This window comes from Schistocerca gregaria, chromosome 2, assembly GCF_023897955.1.
Source record: "Schistocerca gregaria isolate iqSchGreg1 chromosome 2, iqSchGreg1.2, whole genome shotgun sequence".
Classification (NCBI taxonomy): domain Eukaryota; kingdom Metazoa; phylum Arthropoda; class Insecta; order Orthoptera; family Acrididae; genus Schistocerca; species Schistocerca gregaria.
In genome coordinates, this window is record NC_064921.1 from 7,294,918 (window position 1) to 7,322,497 (window position 27,580).

Below are 27,580 nucleotides of genomic sequence, written 5' to 3' on the forward strand. Positions count from 1 at the left end.
AATGGTCTTATCTTATTGTATTCAATTAAGAACTTTTATTTGAACAATTATTATCTTAAGAATTATTATTGGGGCAATAGGAGGTTTAAATCAAACATCCTTACGACAACTTTTAGCATATTCATCAATCAGACATCTAGGTTGAATAATTAGATCATTAACAGTCAGAGAAAACATCTGAGAACTATACTTCATTATTTACTCACTATTAAGATTAATTATAGTTTTATTATTTAAGCAAATAAATTTATTTTTCATAAATCAAATTTATTCAGCCAGAAATATAAAAACCGAAATTAAATTCATAATATTCTTATCTTTATTATCTTTAGGTGGACTACCACCATTCCTTGGATTCTTACCAAAATGAATTGTAATACAATCATTAATAGAAAACAATATAACAACTATTATAACTATTATAGTTGTATTAACTACAATTACACTCTACTACTATATACGTATTAGATTCTCAGCTCTAATTATATCATACACAGAAAATTCGTGATCTATAAAGATAAAGTCCCAAAAATCAAGAATCATTCTTCCTATAACAGTAATAATTTCAACAATAGGATTGATTTCAACATCAACCTTAATTTCATTATACTAAGGACTTAAGTTAATCAAACTAATAACCTTCAAAGTTATAATTAAAAGAATAATCTTTTAGGCCTTAGTAAAATTTTACACCTCTAGAATTGCAGTCTAGAATCATAATTGAATATAAGACCTAAATATGATAAGAGAGAAAACATCTCATAAGTAGATTTACAGTCTACCACCTAAAATTCAGCCATCTTACCGCAAAAATGATTATTCTCAACAAACCATAAGGACATTGGTACTTTATACTTCATATTTGGAGCATGAGCAGGAATAGTAGGAACATCAATAAGAATACTTATTCGTGCTGAACTTGGCCAACCCGGATCTCTAATTGGGGATGACCAGATTTATAATGTTATTATTACAGCTCACGCATTCGTAATAATTTTCTTTATAGTAATACCTATTATAATTGGTGGATTTGGTAATTGACTTGTTCCACTAATAATTGGTGCACCAGATATAGCATTTCCACGAATAAATAATATAAGTTTTTGATTACTACCACCTTCACTAACCCTTCTTCTTACATCTTCTATAGTAGATAATGGAGCTGGTACAGGATGAACAGTTTACCCTCCTCTAGCAGGAGCTATTGCACACGGGGGTGCATCTGTAGATCTAGCTATTTTTTCACTGCACATAGCAGGTGTATCATCTATTCTTGGTGCAGTGAATTTCATTACAACAGCAATTAATATACGATCAGAAAGTATAACTTTAGATCAAACACCTTTATTTGTATGATCTGTAGCTATTACAGCATTACTTCTCCTTCTTTCACTTCCAGTTTTAGCAGGAGCTATTACTATATTATTAACAGATCGAAATTTAAATACATCATTCTTTGACCTGCAGGAGGGGGTGACCCAATTCTATATCAACATCTATTTTGATTCTTTGGACACCCAGAAGTTTATATTTTAATTCAACCGGGGTTCGGAATTATTTCACATATTGTATGTCAAGAAAGAGGAAAAATTGAATCATTTGGAACATTAGGTATAATTTATGCTATACTATCAATTGGACTAATAGGATTTATTGTATGAGCACATCATATATTTACAGTAGGAATGGATGTTGACACACGAGCATATTTTACATCAGCAACAATAATTATTGCTGTACCTACAGGAATTAAGGTATTTAGATGATTAGCTACATTATATGGAACTAAATTCAAGTTCAATCCACCATTATTATGAGCTCTAGGATTTATTTTCCTATTTACAATTGGTGGATTAACAGGATTAGTATTAGCAAATTCATCACTTGATATTGTATTACATGATACATATTATGTAGTAGCCCACTTTCATTATGTATTATCTATAGGAGCAGTATTTGCAATTATAGGAGGTGTCATTCAATGATATCCACTATTTACAGGATTAACTATAAATAATACATGATTAAAAATCCAATTTACAATTATATTCATTGGAGTAAATTTAACATTCTTTCCTCAACACTTCCTAGGATTAGCAGGAATACCTCGACGATACTCTGACTACCCAGACGCATATACATCATGAAACGTAGTATCAAGAATTGGGTCTACAATTTCTATTGTAGGAATCATTATATTCATTGTAATTATATGAGAAAGAATGATTACAAACCGAGCAATTATATTTAGAGCTAACATAAGAAGATCAACAGAATGACTACAAAATAACCCTCCTGCAGAACATAGTTACTCAGAATTACCATTAATCTCTAGATTCTAATATGGCAGATTAGTGCAGTATATTTAAGCTCTACAAATAAAGGTTTGACCTTTTATTAGAAAATATTTATTAATGGCAACATGATCAAATTTATCTCTTCAAGATGGAGCTTCACCATTAATGGAGCAATTATCATTCTTTCATGATCATACTATGGTCGTATTATTATTAATTACAGTAATTGTAGGTTATGCCCTAAGTTATATATTATTTATTGCCTATACTAACCGTAATATACTTCATGGACATTTAATTGAAACAATCTGAACAGCTTTACCAGCAATTACATTAATTTTTATTGCCCTTCCATCATTACGACTATTATATTTACTTGATGATTCAGTAGATGCAATAATTACAATTAAAACCATTGGACGACAATGATATTGAAGATATGAATATTCAGACTTCATAGACGTAGAATTTGACACTTATATAACACCAGAACAAGACCTAGAAAATGATGGATTCCGACTACTAGATGTAGATAACCGAACAATCCTACCAATAAATACAGAAGTACGAGTATTAACAAGAGCATCAGATGTTCTACACTCATGAGCAGTTCCTGCATTAGGGGTTAAAATTGATGCAACGCCAGGTCGGTTAAATCAAGGAACATTCACAATAAATCGACCTGGATTATTCTTTGGACAATGCTCAGAAATCTGTGGAGCAAACCACAGATTTATACCAATTGTAATTGAAAGAACTTCAGTAAATTTATTTATTAAGTGATTATCTAAGATAATTTAAGGAGTTAGTTAAAATAAATAACATTAGAGTGTCAATCTAAAGTAACTAAAAAAAATTAGTACACCTTGAAATTCATCAGATGACTGAAAGTACTTAAATTGAAAATGATAACAAATCTATTCTCAACATTTGACCCATCAACTAACATCTTTAATTTATTATTAAATTGAACTAGAACATTTCTAGGACTATTATTAATCCCATCACTATTTTGACTTACACCATCACGAATTAACATTATCTGAAATAAACTAAATTTAACCTTACATAATGAATTTAAAACACTTCTTGGACCAAAATCATTTAATGGAACAACATTCATTTTCATCTCAATTTTTATTATAATTTTATTTAACAATTTCATAGGATTATTCCCTTATATTTTTACTAGAACAAGACATTTAGCATTAACATTTGCAATTGCCCTACCTATATGGCTAAGATTTATATTATTTGGATGAATTAACCATACTAATCATATATTTACACACCTTGTACCACAAGGTACACCGCCTGCATTAATATCATTTATAGTACTAATTGAAACAATTAGTAATGTTATTCGACCAGGTACATTAGCAGTACGGTTGGCAGCAAATATAATTGCAGGACACTTATTATTAACCTTATTAGGAAACACAGGACCATCTATAGCAATAAACTTAATCTCATTACTAATTATTGGACAAATACTTCTATTAATTCTAGAATCAGCAGTAGCAATAATTCAAGCCTATGTTTTCTCAATTCTAAGAACTCTATATTCTAGAGAAGTATATTAAACCTATGTTAACAACTCACTCAAACCACCCATTCCACTTAGTAGACTATAGACCTTGACCATTAACAGGAGCAATTGGAGCAATAGTCCTAGTATCAGGACTAGCAAAATGATTCCACCTATTTAATATTAACTTATTCATAATTGGATTTGGAATTACCCTACTAACTATAATTCAATGATGACGAGATGTAGTACGAGAAGGAACATATCAAGGATTACATACAGGATTTGTATCAATTGGATTACGATGAGGAATAATTTTATTTATTGCATCAGAGGTATTATTTTTCGTTTCTTTTTTTTGAGCATTCTTTAGAAGAAGATTAGCACCAACAATTGAACTAGGAATACTATGACCTCCAATAGGAATTCAACCCTTTAACCCTATACAAATTCCATTACTTAATACAGCTATTATTTTAGCATCAGGAGAAACAGTAACATGAGCACATCATAGTTTAATGGAATCTAATCATACTCAAGCAGTACAAGGATTATTCTTCACAGTGTTATTAGGACTACACTTTACAATACTTCAAGCATATGAATATTGAGAAGCACCTTTTACCATTGCAGATGCAGTTTATGGATCAACATTCTTTGTTGCAACAGGATTCCATGGTTTACACGTAATTATTGGAACAATCTTTTTATCAACGTGTCTACTTCGACACTCAATAAATCAATTTTCACCAAGACATCACTTTGGATTTGAAGCAGCAGCATGATACTGACACTTCGTAGACGTAGTATGATTATTCTTATATATCTCTATTTATTGATGAGGTAGATAATTGTTTTTCTAGTATAAATAGTACATTTGACTTCCAATCAGAAAGCTTGATATAAATCAAGAAAAACAATTCTAATTCTATCAACAAGAGTTTTCATTAGATTTATTATTCCAATAATTGTTATAATCCTGGCAACAACACTATCAAAAAAATTAATTAATGATCGAGGAAAAAGATCACCATTTGAATGTGGGTTTGATCCAAAAAGATCAGCACGAATACCATTCTCAATACGATTCTTCCTAATTGCAGTAATCTTTTTAATTTTTGATGTAGAAATTGCACCAATTCTACCAATTGTAATTATTTTTAAAACTTCAGACATTATAATCTGAACAGTATCAACAATATTTTTTATTCTAGTTCTATTAGGAGGACTATACCATGAATGAAACCAAGGAGCATTACAATGAGCAGAATAAAGGGTTGTAGTTAAATATAACATTTGGGTTGCATTCAAAAAGTATTGATATTATCAATCAACCTTAAATAGAATAAGAAGCGAAATATTGCAGTCAGTTTCGACCTGGAAGATTGGTATGTACTACCATTATTCTTATTAATTGAAGCCAAAAAGAGGCGTATTACTGTTAATAATATAATTGGACTATAATAGTTCCAATTAAGGAAATGTAAAGCCAATATGAAAGCTGCTAACTTTTTATATTAGCGGTTAAACTCTGTTAACATTTCTAAAATTGATATAGTTTAAATAAAACATTACATTTTCACTGTAAAAATAATATATCTATATTTATAAATACTTAAAAGTAAAAATACTTCCTTAACATCTTCAGTGTCACGCTCTAATTATAAGCTATTTAAGTAAACGAAAAACAATATTACCAAAATAAATATTCAAAAAATAAAAGTTAAAAGATAAATCTTGAAATTAGAATCATATCAACCTTGAATATAACCAATTAAATAAATAAATAATCTATATAAACCTTGACCACCAAGTAATTCACCTCAACCATAATCAAATGACTTAGATGAATAATAACCTATTTTTAAAGGAATATATCTAATAAACTTAGTTGAAAGAAAAGGTATAAATCATATAGAACCAGCAAATCTAACAAAAGAAAGTATACTTAAAGAAAATAAATTATGAGAAAAATCAAAATTAGAAATAAGATAACCTAAATAAGCACCAAAAATAACAACTGTAATAGTTAAAAACTTTAAATAATAAGGTAAAGCAATCACATGAGGAATAGGAAAAATTAATCAAGATAAAAGACTACCACCAAAAACAGCAACAAACAATAGACCAATTATTCCAAATGAAATATAATAACCCTTATAGACCTAAAGCACCCTCACAAACAGAAAAAACTAAAAAAATAACAGGAAAAAAATAATCATAATCAAACTCAATAAGAAAAACAATAACTAACATAAATAAAGAAAGAACAATATATTCTAATCTCTAAAGAACCATTAATAAATGTTTACGTTTAGAAGAAAAAACATAAACACCAGCAAAATAAATCAATAAAGAAGTAAAAATAGAGAATATAAACATTAGTTTTAATAGTTTAAAAAAAACGCCGGTCTTGTAAACCGGAAATAAGTCCAGCCCCCACTTTTAAAACTTCAGAGGTGGAAAAGCTTCCATCATCGGTCCCCAAAACCGGTATTTTAAATAAACTAACCCCTGAAATGATCAAAATAATAATTATATCATTATCAAATGTAATAAATATTAATTTTATTAAATTAAGACACCCAATATCAATAATGCTTTTTATTATCCTTCAAACCTTCCTAGTTGGATTAATAACAGGAACAATAATAGAAAGATATTGATTATCATATATTTTATTTTTAACATTTCTTGGTGGTCTACTAGTATTATTTATTTACATCACAAGAATTGCATCAAACGAAATATTTCAGCCTAAATCAATCACTATAATTATTACATTAATAATGTGAGTATTTATCATATTAATATTAATTATTCAAGATATATCTATATTTATAGACTTTTTCAAAAACACCGAAACTTTAAATATTGATAATTCAATCAATTATCAAGAAATAACAATATTTTTAGAAAAATTATATAATAGACCAACATTCATTATTACAATAATAATAATAATTTATTTATTTTTAGCACTACTAGCAGTTGTTAAAATCACCAATATTAATCAGGGACCTATTCGTAAAATAAGATAATTACTAATGAATAAACCCTTACGATTAAGACATCCTTTAATTAAAATTATTAATAACTCTTTAATTGACTTACCTGCCCCAACAAATATTTCATTTTGATGAAATTTTGGATCCGTATTAGGGTTATGTTTGGTAATTCAAATCGTAACTGGACTATTTTTAGCTATACATTATACATCAAATATTGAAATAGCATTCAGTAGTGTAGTACACATCTGCCGAGACGTAAATAATGGTTGAATTATCCGAACCTTACACGCAAATGGAGCATCTATATTTTTTATTTGTATTTACTTACATGTAGGACGGGGAATTTACTATGGATCTTATATATATATACATACCTGAATAATTGGTACAGTGATTTTATTTTTAGTTATAGCAACTGCATTTATAGGATATGTCTTACCCTGAGGCCAAATATCTTTTTGAGGTACAACAGTAATTACTAATTTATTATCAGCAATCCCATACTTAGGAACAGATTTAGTCCAATGAGTATGAGGAGGATTCGCTGTTGATAATGCAACATTAAATCGATTCTTCACATTCCATTTTGTATTACCATTTATTATTGCTGCTATAGCAGCAATTCATTTATTTTTTCTTCACCAAACAGGATCTAATAATCCTCTTGGAATAAATGGAGATATTGAAAAAATTCCATTCCATCCATACTTTACCTTTAAGGATTCTATTACATTTGTAATAATAACATCATTATTAATTATACTATGTTTAATTAATCCTTACCTATTAGGAGATCCAGATAACTTTGTACCTGCCAACCCATTAGTAACACCAGTTCACATTCAACCAGAATGATATTTCCTATTTGCACATGCAATTCTACGATCTATCCCTAATAAGTTATGAGGTGTTATTGCATTATTTTTATCAATTAGAATCTTAATAATTTTACCGTTTTATAATAAAACACCATTCCGAGGCATTCAAATTTACCCTATTAATCAAATTTTATTCTGAGCGTTTGCAGGCTGGTGTTTATTTAATTTTTTATACTTTGGTTGCTAGATTACCTTTATTATTAGTTTTATTTAAGGTTTATGATTTTTCTAATACTTTATATTTTCCTTTATTGGTTGATTTTGGTTCTTATTATTTTATGTTTTATGTATTTATAATTTTGGCTTTTTTAGTTAAGATACCTATGTTTTTGGTTCATTTATGACTTCCTAAGGCTCATGTAGAGGCCCCTATTTCAGGTAGAATAATTCTTGCTGGTGTTTTATTAAAGTTAGGTGGTTATGGTATTTTTCGTGTTATAAAGGTTATTTCTTATTTGGGTTTAAAGTTTAATTATTTTTGATTGTCTTTAGGTTTATCTGGGGGTGTTATTGTAAGATTTATTTGTTTTCGTCAGGTTGATTTAAAGTCTTTAATTGCATATTCTTCTGTTGCTCATATAAGAATGGTTATTGGTGGATTGATGACTATGAATTGATGAGGTTGTGTAGGTTCTCTTTCTCTAATGGTTGGTCATGGTTTATGTTCTTCTGGTTTATTTTGTTTATCTAATATTATTTATGATCGTTTAGGTAGACGAAGATTATTAATTAACAAGGGTATAATTAATTTGATGCCAAGAATGGCTTTATGATGATTTCTTTTAAGATCATCAAATATGGCTGCTCCTCCTTCTTTAAATTTGGTAGGTGAAATTAGATTATTAAATAGAATTATATCTTGATCTTCTTTTAGATTCTTTGCTTTGATTTTTTTATCTTTTTTTAGAGCTGTTTATACTTTGTATATATATTCTTATTCTCAGCATGGGAATTATTATTCTGGTGTTTATACTTGTTCTCTTGGTTATTTTCGTGAATATCATCTTTTACTTTTACATTGATTGCCTTTAAATATTCTCTGTTTAAAGGGTGAATATTTCTTTGTTTAGTTTGCTTAAGTATTTTAATTAAAAATATTGTTTTGTGGAATCAATGATATGAAGTTTTTCATCTTAGGCCGTGAATTTATTTTCTATTTGTTCTTTGAGTTTTTTTTCTTTGTTTATTTCGAGAACTATAATTTTTATTTTAGGTATTTATTATTTAATAATTGATTATAGAGTTTTTGTTGAGTGAGAGCTTTTCAATTTAAATGGTTCTATAGTTGTTATAACTTTAATTTTGGATTGAATATCTCTTATTTTTATATCTTTTGTTATATATATTTCTTCTTTGGTTATTTATTATAGAGAGGATTATATTTCTGGTGAAAAGAATATAAATCGTTTTATTATTATTGTTTTAATATTTATTCTTTCTATAGGTTTTTTAATTATTAGTCCTAATTTAATTAGAATTTTATTAGGTTGAGATGGTTTAGGTTTAGTTTCTGATTGTTTGGTTATTTATTATCAAAATGTAAAATCTTATAGTGCTGGTATATTAACTGCACTTTCTAATCGTATTGGTGATGTTGCTATTTTAATTTCTATTGCATGAATGTTAAATTTTGGTGGTTGAAATTATATTTATTATTATGATTTTATTTCTAATTCTTTTGAAATAAAGCTCATTACTATATTAATTGTTTTAGCAGCTATAACTAAGAGAGCTCAGATTCCTTTCTCTTCATGACTTCCTGCTGCTATAGCAGCTCCTACTCCTGTTTCTGCTTTAGTTCATTCTTCCACTCTTGTTACTGCTGGTGTTTATTTATTAATTCGTTTTAGACCAATATTGGATACTTATAATTGTGGTTGATTTTTACTTTTAATTGGTTGTATAACTATATTTATGGCTGGATTGGGCGCTAATTTTGAGTTTGATTTAAAGAAGATTATTGCTCTTTCTACTTTAAGACAACTTGGTTTAATAATAAGAATTTTGGCTATAGGTTATCCAAAGCTTGCATTTTTTCATTTATTGGCTCATGCTTTATTTAAGGCATTATTATTTATATGTGCAGGTTCAATAATTCATAATTTGAAGGATTCTCAGGATATTCGTTTTATAGGATCAATTGTTAATTTCATACCTTTAACTTCAGTTTGTTTTAATGTTTCTAGTTTATCTTTGTGTGGAATACCTTTTTTAGCGGGATTTTATTCAAAGGACTTAATTCTTGAGATGGTTTGTTTAAGATGAATTAATTGTTTAATTTTTTTCTTTATTTTTTTTCTACTGGTTTAACTGCTTCTTATTCTTTTCGTTTGTTTTATTATTCAATATCTGGTGATAATAATTTTTATTCTAGATTTTCTTTTGATGATAAGGGTTATTATATTTCATTTGGAATAATTGGTCTATTGTTTGTTGCTGTTTTTGGTGGTAGTCTTTTATCTTGATTAATTTTTCCTATTCCTCATGTGATTGCTTTACCTTATTATTTAAAGTTTTTAACTATTACAGTTGTTATTTTAGGTGCTTATTTAGGTTATCTTATTTCTAATTTTGATTTTTCTCATAATTTATTTTCTTTAAGTATACTTTCTTTTGTTAGATTTGCTGGTTCTATATGATTTATACCTTTTCTTTCAACTAAGTTTATTAGATATATTCCTTTAAAAATAGGTTATTATTCATCTAAGTCATTTGATTATGGTTGAGGTGAATTACTTGGTGGTCAAGGTTTATATAGATTATTTATTTATTTAATTGGTTATATTCAAGGTTGATATGATTCTAATTTCAAGATTTATCTTTTAACTTTTATTTTTTGAATATTTATTTTGGTAATATTGTTTCTCGTTTACTTAAATAGCTTATAATTAGAGCGTGACACTGAAGATGTTAAGGAAGTATTTTTACTTTTAAGTATTTATAAATATAGATATATTATTTTTACAGTGAAAATGTAATGTTTTATTTAAACTATATAAATTTTAGAAATGTTAACGGAGTTTAACCGCTAATATAAAAAGTTAGCAGCTTTCATATTGGCTTTACATTTCCTTAATTGGAACTATTATAGTTCAATTATATTATTAACAGTAATACGCCTCTTTTTGGCTTCAATTAATAAGAATAAGGGTAGTACATACCAATCTTCCAGGTCGAAACTGACTGCAATATTTCGCTTCTTATTCTATTTAAGGTTGATTGATAATATCAATACTTTTTGAATGCAACCCAAATGTTATATTTAACTACAACCCTTTATTCTGCTCATTGTAATGCTCCTTGGTTTCATTCATGGTATAGTCCTCCTAATAGAACTAGAATAAAAAATATTGTTGATACTGTTCAGATTATAATGTCTGAAGTTTTAAAAATAATTACAATTGGTAGAATTGGTGCAATTTCTACATCAAAAATTAAAAAGATTACTGCGATTAGGAAGAATCGTATTGAGAATGGTATTCGTGCTGATCTTTTTGGATCAAACCCACATTCAAATGGTGATCTTTTTCCTCGATCATTAATTAATTTTTTTGATAGTGTTGTTGCCAGGATTATAACAATTATTGGAATAATAAATCTAATGAAAACTCTTGTTGATAGAATTAGAATTGTTTTTCTTGATTTATATCAAGCTTTCTGATTGGAAGTCAAATGTACTATTTATACTAGAAAAACAATTATCTACCTCATCAATAAATAGAGATATATAAGAATAATCATACTACGTCTACGAAGTGTCAGTATCATGCTGCTGCTTCAAATCCAAAGTGATGTCTTGGTGAAAATTGATTTATTGAGTGTCGAAGTAGACATGTTGATAAAAAGATTGTTCCAATAATTACGTGTAAACCATGGAATCCTGTTGCAACAAAGAATGTTGATCCATAAACTGCATCTGCAATGGTAAAAGGTGCTTCTCAATATTCATATGCTTGAAGTATTGTAAAGTATAGTCCTAATAACACTGTGAAGAATAATCCTTGTAGTGCTTGAGTATGATTAGATTCCATTAAACTATGATGTGCTCATGTTACTGTTACTCCTGATGCTAAAAGAATAGCTGTATTAAGTAATGGAATTTGTATAGGGTTAAAGGGTTGAATTCCTATTGGAGGTCATAGTATTCCTAGTTCAATTGTTGGTGCTAATCTTCTTCTAAAGAATGCTCAAAAAAAGAAACGAAAAATAATACCTCTGATGCAATAAATAAAATTATTCCTCATCGTAATCCAATTGATACAAATCCTGTATGTAATCCTTGATATGTTCCTTCTCGTACTACATCTCGTCATCATTGAATTATAGTTAGTAGGGTAATTCCAAATCCAATTATGAATAAGTTAATATTAAATAGGTGGAATCATTTTGCTAGTCCTGATACTAGGACTATTGCTCCAATTGCTCCTGTTAATGGTCAAGGTCTATAGTCTACTAAGTGGAATGGGTGGTTTGAGTGAGTTGTTAACATAGGTTTAATATACTTCTCTAGAATATAGAGTTCTTAGAATTGAGAAAACATAGGCTTGAATTATTGCTACTGCTGATTCTAGAATTAATAGAAGTATTTGTCCAATAATTAGTAATGAGATTAAGTTTATTGCTATAGATGGTCCTGTGTTTCCTAATAAGGTTAATAATAAGTGTCCTGCAATTATATTTGCTGCCAACCGTACTGCTAATGTACCTGGTCGAATAACATTACTAATTGTTTCAATTAGTACTATAAATGATATTAATGCAGGCGGTGTACCTTGTGGTACAAGGTGTGTAAATATATGATTAGTATGGTTAATTCATCCAAATAATATAAATCTTAGCCATATAGGTAGGGCAATTGCAAATGTTAATGCTAAATGTCTTGTTCTAGTAAAAATATAAGGGAATAATCCTATGAAATTGTTAAATAATATTATAATAAATATTGAGATGAAAATGAATGTTGTTCCATTAAATGATTTTGGTCCAAGAAGTGTTTTAAATTCATTATGTAAGGTTAAATTTAGTTTATTTCAGATAATGTTAATTCGTGATGGTGTAAGTCAAAATAGTGATGGGATTAATAATAGTCCTAGAAATGTTCTAGTTCAATTTAATGATAAATTAAAGATGTTAGTTGATGGGTCAAATGTTGAGAATAGATTTGTTATCATTTTCAATTTAAGTTTTTTATTTCAATTGTTCCTTTTTCTGCTCTTTTAATAAGGTTAGGTTTAAATGAGAAGAAGTTTATTTGATTAAACAAGATTAATGTAGCTGAAAATATAATGAATAGTGAGAATCATATAAGAGGGGATATTTGAGGGATTTGGATATAATTTCCCCATCAGAAGTAGTCGTTAATTTACTATTATTTGGTTTAAGAGACCATTACTTACTTTCAGTCATCTGATGAATTTCAAGGTGTACTAATTTTTTTTAGTTACTTTAGATTGACACTCTAATGTTATTTATTTTAACTAACTCCTTAAATTATCTTAGATAATCACTTAATAAATAAATTTACTGAAGTTCTTTCAATTACAATTGGTATAAATCTGTGGTTTGCTCCACAGATTTCTGAGCATTGTCCAAAGAATAATCCAGGTCGATTTATTGTGAATGTTCCTTGATTTAACCGACCTGGCGTTGCATCAATTTTAACCCCTAATGCAGGAACTGCTCATGAGTGTAGAACATCTGATGCTCTTGTTAATACTCGTACTTCTGTATTTATTGGTAGGATTGTTCGGTTATCTACATCTAGTAGTCGGAATCCATCATTTTCTAGGTCTTGTTCTGGTGTTATATAAGTGTCAAATTCTACGTCTATGAAGTCTGAATATTCATATCTTCAATATCATTGTCGTCCAATGGTTTTAATTGTAATTATTGCATCTACTGAATCATCAAGTAAATATAATAGTCGTAATGATGGAAGGGCAATAAAAATTAATGTAATTGCTGGTAAAGCTGTTCAGATTGTTTCAATTAAATGTCCAAGAAGTATATTACGGTTAGTATAGGCAATAAATAATATATAACTTAGGGCATAACCTACAGTTACTGTAATTAATAATAATACGAGCATAGTATGATCATGAAAGAATGATAATTGCTCCATTAATGGTGAAGCTCCATCTTGAAGAGATAAATTTGATCATGTTGCCATTAATAAATATTTTCTAATAAAAGGTCAAACCTTTATTTGTAGAGCTTAAATCTACTGCACTAATCTGCCATATTAGAATCTAGAGATTAATGGTAATTCTGAGTAACTATGTTCTGCAGGAGGGTTATTTTGTAGTCATTCTGTTGATCTTCTTATGTTAGCTCTAAATAAAATTGCTCGGTTTGTAATAATTCTTTCTCATATAATTACAATGAATATAATGATTCCTACAATAGAAATTGTAGACCCAATTCTTGATACTACGTTTCATGATGTATATGCGTCTGGGTAGTCAGAGTATCGTCGAGGTATTCCTGCTAATCCTAGGAAGTGTTGAGGAAAGAATGTTAAATTTACTCCAATGAATATAATTGTAAATTGGATTTTTAATCATGTATTATTTATAGTTAATCCTGTAAATAGTGGATATCATTGAATGACACCTCCTATAATTGCAAATACTGCTCCTATAGATAATACATAATGAAAGTGGGCTACTACATAATATGTATCATGTAATACAATATCAAGTGATGAATTTGCTAATACTAATCCTGTTAATCCACCAATTGTAAATAGGAAAATAAATCCTAGAGCTCATAATAATGGTGGATTGAACTTGAATTTAGTTCCATATAATGTAGCTAATCATCTAAATACCTTAATTCCTGTAGGTACAGCAATAATTATTGTTGCTGATGTAAAATATGCTCGTGTGTCAACATCCACTCCTACTGTAAATATATGATGTGCTCATACAATAAATCCTATTAGTCCAATTGATAGTATAGCATAAATTATACCTAATGTTCCAAATGATTCAATTTTTCCTCTTTCTTGACATACAATATGTGAAATAATTCCGAACCCCGGTAGAATTAAAATATAAACTTCTGGGTGTCCAAAGAATCAAAATAGATGTTGATATAGAATTGGGTCACCCCCTCCTGCAGGGTCAAAGAATGATGTATTTAAATTTCGATCTGTTAATAATATAGTAATAGCTCCTGCTAAAACTGGAAGTGAAAGAAGGAGAAGTAATGCTGTAATAGCTACAGATCATACAAATAAAGGTGTTTGATCTAAAGTTATACTTTCTGATCGTATATTAATTGCTGTTGTAATGAAATTCACTGCACCAAGAATAGATGATACACCTGCTAAGTGCAGTGAAAAAATAGCTAGATCTACAGATGCACCCCCATGTGCAATAGCTCCTGCTAGAGGAGGGTAAACTGTTCATCCTGTACCAGCACCATTATCTACTATAGAAGATGTAAGAAGAAGGGTTAGTGAAGGTGGTAGTAATCAAAAACTTATATTATTTATTCGTGGAAATGCTATATCTGGTGCACCAATTATTAGTGGAACAAGTCAATTACCAAATCCACCAATTATAATAGGTATTACTATAAAGAAAATTATTACGAATGCGTGAGCTGTAATAATAACATTATAAATCTGGTCATCCCCAATTAGAGATCCGGGTTGGCCAAGTTCAGCACGAATAAGTATTCTTATTGATGTTCCTACTATTCCTGCTCATGCTCCAAATATGAAGTATAAAGTACCAATGTCCTTATGGTTTGTTGAGAATAATCATTTTTGCGGTAAGATGGCTGAATTTTAGGTGGTAGACTGTAAATCTACTTATGAGATGTTTTCTCTCTTATCATATTTAGGTCTTATATTCAATTATGATTCTAGACTGCAATTCTAGAGGTGTAAAATTTTACTAAGGCCTAAAAGATTATTCTTTTAATTATAACTTTGAAGGTTATTAGTTTGATTAACTTAAGTCCTTAGTATAATGAAATTAAGGTTGATGTTGAAATCAATCCTATTGTTGAAATTATTACTGTTATAGGAAGAATGATTCTTGATTTTTGGGACTTTATCTTTATAGATCACGAATTTTCTGTGTATGATATAATTAGAGCTGAGAATCTAATACGTATATAGTAGTAGAGTGTAATTGTAGTTAATACAACTATAATAGTTATAATAGTTGTTATATTGTTTTCTATTAATGATTGTATTACAATTCATTTTGGTAAGAATCCAAGGAATGGTGGTAGTCCACCTAAAGATAATAAAGATAAGAATATTATGAATTTAATTTCGGTTTTTATATTTCTGGCTGAATAAATTTGATTTATGAAAAATAAATTTATTTGCTTAAATAATAAAACTATAATTAATCTTAATAGTGAGTAAATAATGAAGTATAGTTCTCAGATGTTTTCTCTGACTGTTAATGATCTAATTATTCAACCTAGATGTCTGATTGATGAATATGCTAAAAGTTGTCGTAAGGATGTTTGATTTAAACCTCCTATTGCCCCAATAATAATTCTTAAGATAATAATTGTTCAAATAAAAGTTCTTAATTGAATACAATAAGATAAGACCATTATTGGGGCGATTTTTTGTCATGTTATTAATGTTAAACAATTATTTCATCTTGATGCTCCTATAACTTCTGGAAATCAGAAATGGAAAGGTGCAGCTCCAATCTTTAATAATAGTCTAGATCTAATTATTATTGATGGGATAAATTCTGTTTCCCATCCCATGGGATATTTTATTTGAATCAGCAAAATTGAAAATAATAATATTGTCGATGCTATTGCTTGGACAATAAAATATTTAATTGATGATTCATTTATTATTATATTTTTATTTCTTGTTAGGAGCGGAATAAATGAAAGTAAGTTGATCTCAAGTCCTATTCAAACCCCAAATCAGGAATTTGATGAAATGGACAGGATCGTTCCTATCATTAATGTTGATAGGAAGAGAAGTTTTGTGGAGTTGTTGGTCATTAAAAAGGAGAGGATTGATACCTCTATAAATGGGGTATGAACCCATTAGCTTGTTTAGCTTACCTTTTTACATTAAGGTGTATGATGCGCGTTAGTTTTTGATACTAAAGGAGGTAGTTTAATTCTATCTTATGTAATTTTAATGAAGGTAATTTTATTTACTTTATTTACCCTATCAAGGTAACCCTTTAATCAGGCACTTCATTTATTTAATATATAAATCGAAAGTTTTTTTTTGAAATTCTTTTATGTATTATTTTGTTTAATTAGGATTAATTTATCCTGCTCATTTTATTTTTTTTATATATATATAATAAATAATTTATATTAATATATTACATTTAATTGAAATTAAAGTATTATAAGTTCATCTTACCATTATCAATTGATTATTTTAATGCAATTATTTACCTAGGATTATAGCTACTTATGTTTTTAGCTTAAAATAGGTTATTATAATATAATATATATAATAATATGTAATTTAATATTTAATATTATTATAATTGGATATAAAAAATAAAATTATTAATTTAAATATAAAATATTATAATTAATATAAATAATTATATTAATTATAATAATATAGGATTAGATACCCTATTATTTTAAATGTTAATTATATTTACCAGGGTACTATTAGTTAAGGTCTTTAAACCCAAAGAATTTGGCGGTATCTCATTCCATTCAGAGGAACCTACCCCATGATTGATAATACACGATTTACTCTACTTAATTTATTTGTTTGTATATCTCCGTTATCAGAGAATCTTTTTAGAGTTATAATTCTCAAGATTTATAATTATAAAATATTTCAGGTCAAGGTGCAGCTTATAGTTAAGAGGAGGTGGGTTACAATAGATTTTTGTTTATAACGGATTTGATAGTGAAATACTGTTAATGAAGGTGGATTTGATAGTAATTTAATTTATTTAATTTAACTGATATTGGCTCTGAGATGTGTACACATCGCCCGTCGCTCTCATTATTGATTATTCTATTTTATTTTAAAGTAGCTTCAATTTAATGAGATAAGTCGTAACATAGTAGATGTACTGGAAAGTGTATCTAGGAAGAGTTTCAAGATATAACTTATTAGTAAAGTGTTTCATTTACACTGAAATTTTTTTTGTGCAAATCAGGATATCTTGATTATTTATTTTATTATATTTATTTTTTGTTTATTTAATTATTTAATATAAATAATTTTATTGTATTTTTGTCTTAGTATATTTTATAGAATTGATTTTTTAAATTATAGTTTATTGGTAATGTAAGTGTTTTATGAAATATTATTTTAAATTTTTTTAAGTAGATTTTATTTATTGTACCTTTTGTATCAGGGTTTATCAAAATTTTAGTATTTATTTTACTTGTCTCGATTTGGGTTGATTTATAAATAATTTATAGTTAATGTATCATAATTATTATTAAATTATTTATAGAAATGAGATGTTAATCGTTTCCCAAGATATCTAGTTTCTTAAGAAAAAATTTAATTTTTTAAAGTTATTTGTTTTTATTTAATTTTTTAAGTAAAAATATTAACTTATTTATTCTTTAAGGGATAAGCTTTGAAGTTAATAACCTATAATTTATTTTATAGAAATATAATAGTAAGCTTTAAACCAGCTATCTTTAAGATTACGTTTTAGTTCATTATTTTTTATTTTGATTTTATAAATATTTTAGGTTTTTTATTAAGATTATTAATTTAATTTTAAAATTTTTGTAATAATGATAGAATTAGTATATTTATTTGTATGAAATTGTTACCTTGTGAACTTATTATAAGGAACTAGGCAAAATTGATTTCCGAGTGTTTATCAAAAACATGTCCTCTTGTTTATATTTTGAGGTCTGGCCTGCTCACTGAGCGTATTTTTAAAGAGCCGCGGTATTTTGACCGTGCAAAGGTAGCATAATCATTAGTCTCTTAATTAGTGGCTGGAATGAATGGCTTGACGAGAAATCAACTGTCTCTTAATAAATTTTTGAATTTAACTTTTGAGTCAAAAGGCTTAAATTCTTCTTTAGGACGAGAAGACCCTATAGAGCTTGACATTTTACTTTTATATAGTTTTTTGTTTGTCTTTCTATATTTAATGATGATGTTTTGTTGGGGTGACATGAAGAATAGATAAACTCTTCATTATTATATCATTTATTTATGTTTGTTATTTTGATCCATAATTTATGATCATAAGATTAAGTTACCTTAGGGATAACAGCGTAATTGTTTTTGAGAGCTCATATCGACAAAGCAGATTGCGACCTCGATGTTGGATTAAGAAAAATTTTGGGTGCAGGAGCCCAATGATTAGGTCTGTTCGACCTTTAAATTCTTACATGATCTGAGTTCAGACCGGCGTGAGCCAGGTCGGTTTCTATCCTAAGATTGTTAATCCATATTAGTACGAAAGGACCATATGGTTAAAATATTTTTTGTTATATTGATTAATATTAATTTATTTACTATTTTGACAGATTAATGTGTTGAATTGAGAATTCATTTATGTAGATTTTTTCTACAAATAGTATTGATACTTTATGATTTATTTATATTTATTTTGAATTCTCTTTTATTGGTTATTTGTGTTTTAATTAGTGTTGCCTTTTTAACTTTATTAGAGCGTAAGGTTTTAGGTTATATTCAGATTCGAAAGGGTCCAAATAAGGTAGGTTTTGTTGGAATTCCTCAGCCATTTAGAGATGCTATTAAGTTAATTTGTAAGGAGCAGCCAATTCCTATTATATCTAATTACCTACTTTATTATTTTTCCCCTGTTTTTAATTTAATGATTTCTTTAGCCGTTTGAGTAATTTTTCCTTATTTAACTTATATGTGTTCTTTTTCTTATGGATTTTTATTTTTTTTATGTTGTACTAGATTAGGTGTTTATACTGTTATAATTGCTGGTTGATCTTCTAATTCAAATTATTCATTATTAGGTTCTCTTCGTTCTGTTGCTCAAACAATTTCTTATGAAGTTAGTTTAGCTTTAATTTTATTGTCTTTAATTATTTTAATTGGTAGTTTTAATATGTTTGATTTTATCAGCTTTATTGTTGATTTATTATTATTTCTTTTTCTTTAGCTTTAGCTTGTTTTGCTTCTTGCTTAGCTGAAACTAATCGCACTCCTTTTGATTTTGCTGAAGGGGAATCTGAGTTAGTTTCAGGATTTAATATTGAGTATGGTGCAGGTGGTTTTACTTAAATTTTTTTAGCTGAATATACTAGAATTGTCTTCATAAGAATGTTATTGGCTTTAATTTTTTTGGGTGGTGATTTTTATTCTTTTATATTTTTATTAAGCTTGCTATTATATCTTTTGGTTTTATTTGGGTTCGTGGAACATTACCACGGTTCCGTTATGATAAATTAATGTACTTAGCTTGAAAAAGTTTTTTACCTTTATCTTTGAATTTTTTTATTTTCTTTGTTGGTTTAAAGATTTTATTTATCTCATTTGTTTAGTGAAATTTTTTGAGAAAAGTTAATAGAAGAGTTAAACTTCTAATTTTATGTTTTCAAAACATATGCTTTTCCTAAGCTAATTAACTTTATTCCTTAATTAATTTATCTCATGTGTTTGCGACATGGACATTAATTAAGAAATATGTGAAGTAAATAATTGTTAAGATTTGACCTGTTATAATATAAGGTTCTTCAACAGGTCGTTTACCAATTCACGTTAGTAAGCATACAACAACTACTATAATTCAGAATAAAATTTGATTAATAGGGTAAAATTGAATGCCTCGGAATGGTGTTTTATTATAAAATGGTAAAATTATTAAGATTCTAATTGATAAAAATAATGCAATAACACCTCCTAACTTATTAGGGATAGATCGTAGAATTACATATGCAAATAGGAAATATCTTCTGGTTGAATGTGAACTGGTGTTACTAATGGGTTGGCAGGTACAAAGTTATCTGGATCTCCTAATAGCTAAGGATTAATTAAACATAGTATAATTAATAATGATGTTATTATTACAAATGTAATAGAATCCTTAAAGGTAAAGTATGGATGGAATGGAATATTTTCAATATCTCCGTTTAGTCCAAGAGGATTATTAGATCCAGTTTGGTGAAGAAAAAATAAATGAATTGCTGCTATAGCAGCAATAATAAATGGTAATACAAAATGGAATGTGAAGAATCGATTTAATGTTGCATTATCAACAGCGAATCCTCCTCATACTCATTGGACTAAATCTGTTCCTAAGTATGGGATTGCTGATAATAAATTAGTAATTACTGTTGTACCTCAAAAAGATATTTGGCCTCAGGGTAAGACATATCCTATAAATGCAGTTGCTATAACTAAAAATAAAATCACTGTACCAATTATTCAGGTATGTATATATATATAAGATCCATAGTAAATTCCCCGTCCTACATGTAAGTAAATACAAATAAAAAATATAGATGCTCCATTTGCGTGTAAGGTTCGGATAATTCAACCATTATTTACGTCTCGGCAGATGTGTACTACACTACTGAATGCTATTTCAATATTTGATGTATAATGTATAGCTAAAAATAGTCCAGTTACGATTTGAATTACCAAACATAACCCTAATAGGGATCCAAAATTTCATCAAAATGAAATATTTGTTGGGGCAGGTAAGTCAATTAAAGAGTTATTAATAATTTTAATTAAAGGATGTCTTAATCGTAAGGGTTTATTCATTAGTAATTATCTTATTTTACGAATAGGTCCCTGATTAATATTGGTGATTTTAACAACTGCTAGTAGTGCTAAAAATAAATAAATTATTATTATTATTGTAATAATGAATGTTGGTCTATTATATAATTTTTCTAAAGATATTGTTATTTCTTGATAATTGATTGAATTATCAATATTTATAGTTTCGGTGTTTTTGAAAAAGTCTATAAATATAGATATATCTAGAATAATTAATATTAATATGATAAATACTCACATTATTAATGTAATAATTATAGTGATTGATTTAGGCTGAAATATTTCGTTTGATGCAATTCTTGTAATGTAAATAAATAATACTAGTATACCACGAAGAAATGTTAAAAATAAAATATATGATAATCAATATCTTTCTATTATTGTTCCTGTTATTAATCCAACTAGGAAGATTTGAAGGATAATAAAAAGCATTATTGATATTGGGTGTCTTAATTTAATAAAATTAATATTTATTACATTTGATAATGATATAATTATTATTTTGATCATTTCAGGGGTTAGTTTATTTAAAATACCGGTTTTGGGGACCGATGATGGAAGCTTTTCCACCTCTGAAGTTTTAAAAGTGGGGGCTGGACTTATTTCCGGTTTACAAGACCGGCGTTTTTTTTAAACTATTAAAACTAATGTTTATATTCTCTATTTTTACTTCTTTATTGATTTATTTTGCTGGTGTTTATGTTTTTTCTTCTAAACGTAAACATTTATTAATGGTTCTTTTGAGATTAGAATATATTGTTCTTTCTTTATTTATGTTAGTTATTGTTTTTCTTATTGAGTTTGATTATGATTATTTTTTTCCTGTTATTTTTTTAGTTTTTTCTGTTTGTGAGGGTGCTTTAGGTCTTTCTATTTTAGTTTCAATAATTCGTTCTCATGGTAATGATTTTTTAAATTCTTTTGGTTTATCTTTATGTTAAAGTATTTATTTATAACTATTTTTTTTGATCCCTCTTTGTTTATTAAATAATTGTTGATGGTTGGTTCATTCTTTAATGTTTCTGTCGGGTTTTGTTTTTATAATTTGTGTTTATTCATATGCTGATTTGAATATAATTAGATATTATTTTGGTATTGATTATTTTTCTTTTAGTTTAATTTTACTTAGTTTTTGGATTTGTTCTTTAATAATCACTGCTTGAGGTTCAGTTTATTTAAGTTCATATCATTCAAATTTTTTTGTTCTTATGGTTTTGATTTTAATAATTATGCTTTATTGTTCATTTGCTAGATTAAGTCTTCTTTCTTTTTATATTTTTTTTGAGGCTAGATTAGTTCCTACTTTACTTTTAATTTTGAGTTGGGGTTATCAACCTGAGCGTTTGCAGGCTGGTGTTTATTTAATTTTTTATACTTTGGTTGCTAGATTACCTTTATTATTAGTTTTATTTAAGGTTTATGATTTTTCTAATACTTTATATTTTCCTTTATTGGTTGATTTTGGTTCTTATTATTTTATGTTTTATGTATTTATAATTTTGGCTTTTTTAGTTAAGATACCTATGTTTTTGGTTCATTTATGACTTCCTAAGGCTCATGTAGAGGCCCCTATTTCAGGTAGAATAATTCTTGCTGGTGTTTTATTAAAGTTAGGTGGTTATGGTATTTTTCGTGTTATAAAGGTTATTTCTTATTTGGGTTTAAAGTTTAATTATTTTTGATTGTCTTTAGGTTTATCTGGGGGTGTTATTGTAAGATTTATTTGTTTTCGTCAGGTTGATTTAAAGTCTTTAATTGCATATTCTTCTGTTGCTCATATAAGAATGGTTATTGGTGGATTGATGACTATGAATTGATGAGGTTGTGTAGGTTCTCTTTCTCTAATGGTTGGTCATGGTTTATGTTCTTCTGGTTTATTTTGTTTATCTAATATTATTTATGAACGTTTAGGTAGACGAAGATTATTAATTAACAAGGGTATAATTAATTTGATGCCAAGAATGGCTTTATGATGATTTCTTTTAAGATCATCAATTATGGCTGCTCCTCCTTCTTTAAATTTGGTAGGTGAAATTAGATTATTAAATAGAATTATATCTTGATCTTCTTTTAGATTCTTTGCTTTGATTTTTTTATCTTTTTTTAGAGCTGTTTATACTTTGTATATATATTCTTATTCTCAGCATGGGAATTATTATTCTGGTGTTTATACTTGTTCTCTTGGTTATTTTCGTGAATATCATCTTTTACTTTTACATTGATTGCCTTTAAATATTCTCTGTTTAAAGGGAGAATATTTCTTTGTTTAGTTTGCTTAAGTATTTTAATTAAAAATATTGTTTTGTGGAATCAATGATATGAAGTTTTTCATCTTAGGCCGTGAATTTATTTTCTATTTGTTCTTTGAGTTTTTTTTCTTTGTTTATTTCGAGAACTATAATTTTTATTTTAGGTATTTATTATTTAATAATTGATTATAGAGTTTTTGTTGAGTGAGAGCTTTTCAATTTAAATGGTTCTATAGTTGTTATAACTTTAATTTTGGATTGAATATCTCTTATTTTTATATCTTTTGTTATATATATTTCTTCTTTGGTTATTTATTATAGAGAGGATTATATTTCTGGTGAAAAGAATATAAATCGTTTTATTATTATTGTTTTAATATTTATTCTTTCTATAGGTTTTTTAATTATTAGTCCTAATTTAATTAGAATTTTATTAGGTTGAGATGGTTTAGGTTTAGTTTCTGATTGTTTGGTTATTTATTATCAAAATGTAAAATCTTATAGTGCTGGTATATTAACTGCACTTTCTAATCGTATTGGTGATGTTGCTATTTTAATTTCTATTGCATGAATGTTAAATTTTGGTGGTTGAAATTATATTTATTATTATGATTTTATTTCTAATTCTTTTGAAATAAAGCTCATTACTATATTAATGGTTTTAGCAGCTATAACTAAGAGAGCTCAGATTCCTTTCTCTTCATGACTTCCTGCTGCTATACCAGCTCCTACTCCTGTTTCTGCTTTAGTTCATTCTTCTACTCTTGTTACTGCTGGTGTTTATTTATTAATTCGTTTTAGACCAATATTGGATACTTATAATTGTGGTTGATTTTTACTTTTAATTGGTTGTATAACTATATTTATGGCTGGATTGGGCGCTAATTTTGAGTTTGATTTAAAGAAGATTATTGCTCTTTCTACTTTAAGACAACTTGGTTTAATAATAAGAATTTTGGCTATAGGTTATCCAAAGCTTGCATTTTTTTATTTATTGGCTCATGCTATATATAAGGCATTATTATTTATATGTGCAGGTTCAATAATTCATAATTTGAAGGATTCTCAGGATATTCGTTTTATAGGATCAATTGTTAATTTCATACCTTTAACTTCAGTTTGTTTTAATGTTTCTAGTTTATCTTTGTGTGGAATACCTTTTTTAGCGGCATTTTATTCAAAGGATTTAATTCTTGAGATGGTTTGTTTAAGATGAATTAATTGTTTAATTTTTTTTCTTTATTTTTTTTCTACTGGTTTAACTGCTTCTTATTCTTTTCGTTTGTTTTATTATTCAATATCTGGTGATAATAATTTTTATTCTAGATTTTCTTTTGATGATAAGGGTTATTATATTTCATTTGGAATAATTGGTCTATTGTTTGTTGCTGTTTTTGGTGGTAGTCTTTTATCTTGATTAATTTTTCCTATTCCTCATGTGATTGCTTTACCTTATTATTTAAAGTTTTTAACTATTACAGTTGTTATTTTAGGTGCTTATTTAGGTTATCTTATTTCTAATTTTGATTTTTCTCATAATTTATTTTCTTTAAGTATACTTTCTTTTGTTAGATTTGCTGGTTCTATATGATTTATACCTTTTCTTTCAACTAAGTTTATTAGATATATTCCTTTAAAAATAGGTTATTATTCATCTAAGTCATTTGATTATGGTTGAGGTGAATTACTTGGTGGTCAAGGTTTATATAGATTATTTATTTATTTAATTGGTTATATTCAAGGTTGATATGATTCTAATTTCAAGATTTATCTTTTAACTTTTATTTTTTGAATATTTATTTTGGTAATATTGTTTTTCGTTTACTTAAATAGCTTATAATTAGAGCGTGACACTGAAGATGTTAAGGAAGTATTTTTACTTTTAAGTATTTATAAATATATATATATAATTTTTACAGTGAAAATGTAATGTTTTATTTAAACTATATAAATTTTAGAAATGTTAACGGAGTTTAACCGCTAATATAAAAAGTTAGCAGCTTTCATATTGGCTTTACATTTCCTTAATTGGAACTATTATAGTTCAATTATATTATTAACAGTAATACGCCTCTTTTTGGCTTCAATTAATAAGAATAAGGGTAGTACATACCAATCTTCCAGGTCGAAACTGACTGCAATATTTCGCTTCTTATTCTATTTAAGGTTGATTGATAATATCAATACTTTTTGAATGCAACCCAAATGTTATATTTAACTACAACCCTTTATTCTGCTCATTGTAATGCTCCTTGGTTTCATTCATGGTATAGTCCTCCTAATAGAACTAGAATAAAAAATATTGTTGATACTGTTCAGATTATAATGTCTGAAGTTTTAAAAATAATTACAATTGGTAGAATTAGTGCAATTTCTACATCAAAAATTAAAAAGATTACTGCGATTAGGAAGAATCGTATTGAGAATGGTATTCGTGCTGATCTTTTTGGATCAAACCCACATTCAAATGGTGATCTTTTTTCTCGATCATTAATTAATTTTTTTGATAGTGTTGTTGCCAGGATTATAACAATTATTGGAATAATAAATCTAATGAAAACTCTTGTTGATAGAATTAGAATTGTTTTTCTTGATTTATATCAAGCTTTCTGATTGGAAGTCAAATGTACTATTTATACTAGAAAAACAATTATCTACCTCATCAATAAATAGAGATATATAAGAATAATCATACTACGTCTACGAAGTGTCAGTATCATGCTGCTGCTTCAAATCCAAAGCGATGTCTTGGTGAAAATTGATTTATTGAGTGTCGAAGTAGACATGTTGATAAAAAGATTGTTCCAATAATTACGTGTAAACCATGGAATCCTGTTACAACAAAGAATGTTGATCCATAAACTGCATCTGCAATGGTAAAAGGTGCTTCTCAATATTCATATGCTTGAAGTATTGTAAAGTATAGTCCTAATAACACTGTGAAGAATAATCCTTGTAGTGCTTGAGTATGATTAGATTCCATTAAACTATGATGTGCCTATACTAACCGTAATATACTTCATGGACATTTAATTGAAACAATCTGAACAGCTTTACCAGCAATTACATTAATTTTTATTGCCCTTCCATCATTACGACTATTATATTTACTTGATGATTCAGTAGATGCAATAATTACAATTAAAACCATTGGACGACAATGATATTGAAGATATGAATATTCAGACTTCATAGACGTAGAATTTGACACTTATATAACACCAGAACAAGACCTAGAAAATGATGGATTCCGACTACTAGATGTAGATAACCGAACAATCCTACCAATAAATACATAAGTACGAGTATTAACAAGAGCATCAGATGTTCTACACTCATGAGCAGTTCCTGCATTAGGGGTTAAAATTGATGCAACGCCAGGTCGGTTAAATCAAGGAACATTCACAATAAATCGACCTGGATTATTCTTTGGACAATGCTCAGAAATCTGTGGAGCAAACCACAGATTTATACCAATTGTAATTGAAAGAACTTCAGTAAATTTATTTATTAAGTGATTATCTAAGATAATTTAAGGAGTTAGTTAAAATAAATAACATTAGAGTGTCAATCTAAAGTAACTAAAAAAAATTAGTACACCTTGAAATTCATCAGATGACTGAAAGTAAGTAATGGTCTCTTAAACCAAATAATAGTAAATTAACGACTACTTCTGATGGGGAAATTATATCCAAATCCCTCAAATATCCCCTCTTATATGATTCTCACTATTCATTATATTTTCAGCTACATTAATCTTGTTTAATCAAATAAACTTCTTCTCATTTAAACCTAACCTTATTAAAAGAGCAGAAAAAGGAACAATTGAAATAAAAAACTTAAATTGAAAATGATAACAAATCTATTCTCAACATTTGACCCATCAACTAACATCTTTAA

At 27.5% G+C, this 27,580-nt stretch overlaps 3 long non-coding RNA genes across 3 annotated transcripts in view; 2 read left to right on the plus strand and 1 right to left on the minus strand.

The window, feature by feature from the left end:
- The window catches only part of LOC126336224 (uncharacterized), a 59,416-nt gene that overhangs the window by 22,051 nt on the left and 9,785 nt on the right, over positions 1-27,580 (plus strand). The window lies entirely within an intron of this gene.
- LOC126336231 (uncharacterized) lies at positions 2,421-14,806 on the plus strand. Its single transcript, XR_007564929.1, has 2 exons — positions 2,421-2,943; positions 13,319-14,806. It is a non-coding gene; the product is annotated as an uncharacterized LOC126336231 (long non-coding RNA).
- Positions 13,200-27,203, minus strand: LOC126336232 (uncharacterized). Its single transcript, XR_007564930.1, has 2 exons — positions 27,098-27,203; positions 13,200-13,354 (listed from the first exon to the last, which is right to left on the minus strand). It is a non-coding gene; the product is annotated as an uncharacterized LOC126336232 (long non-coding RNA).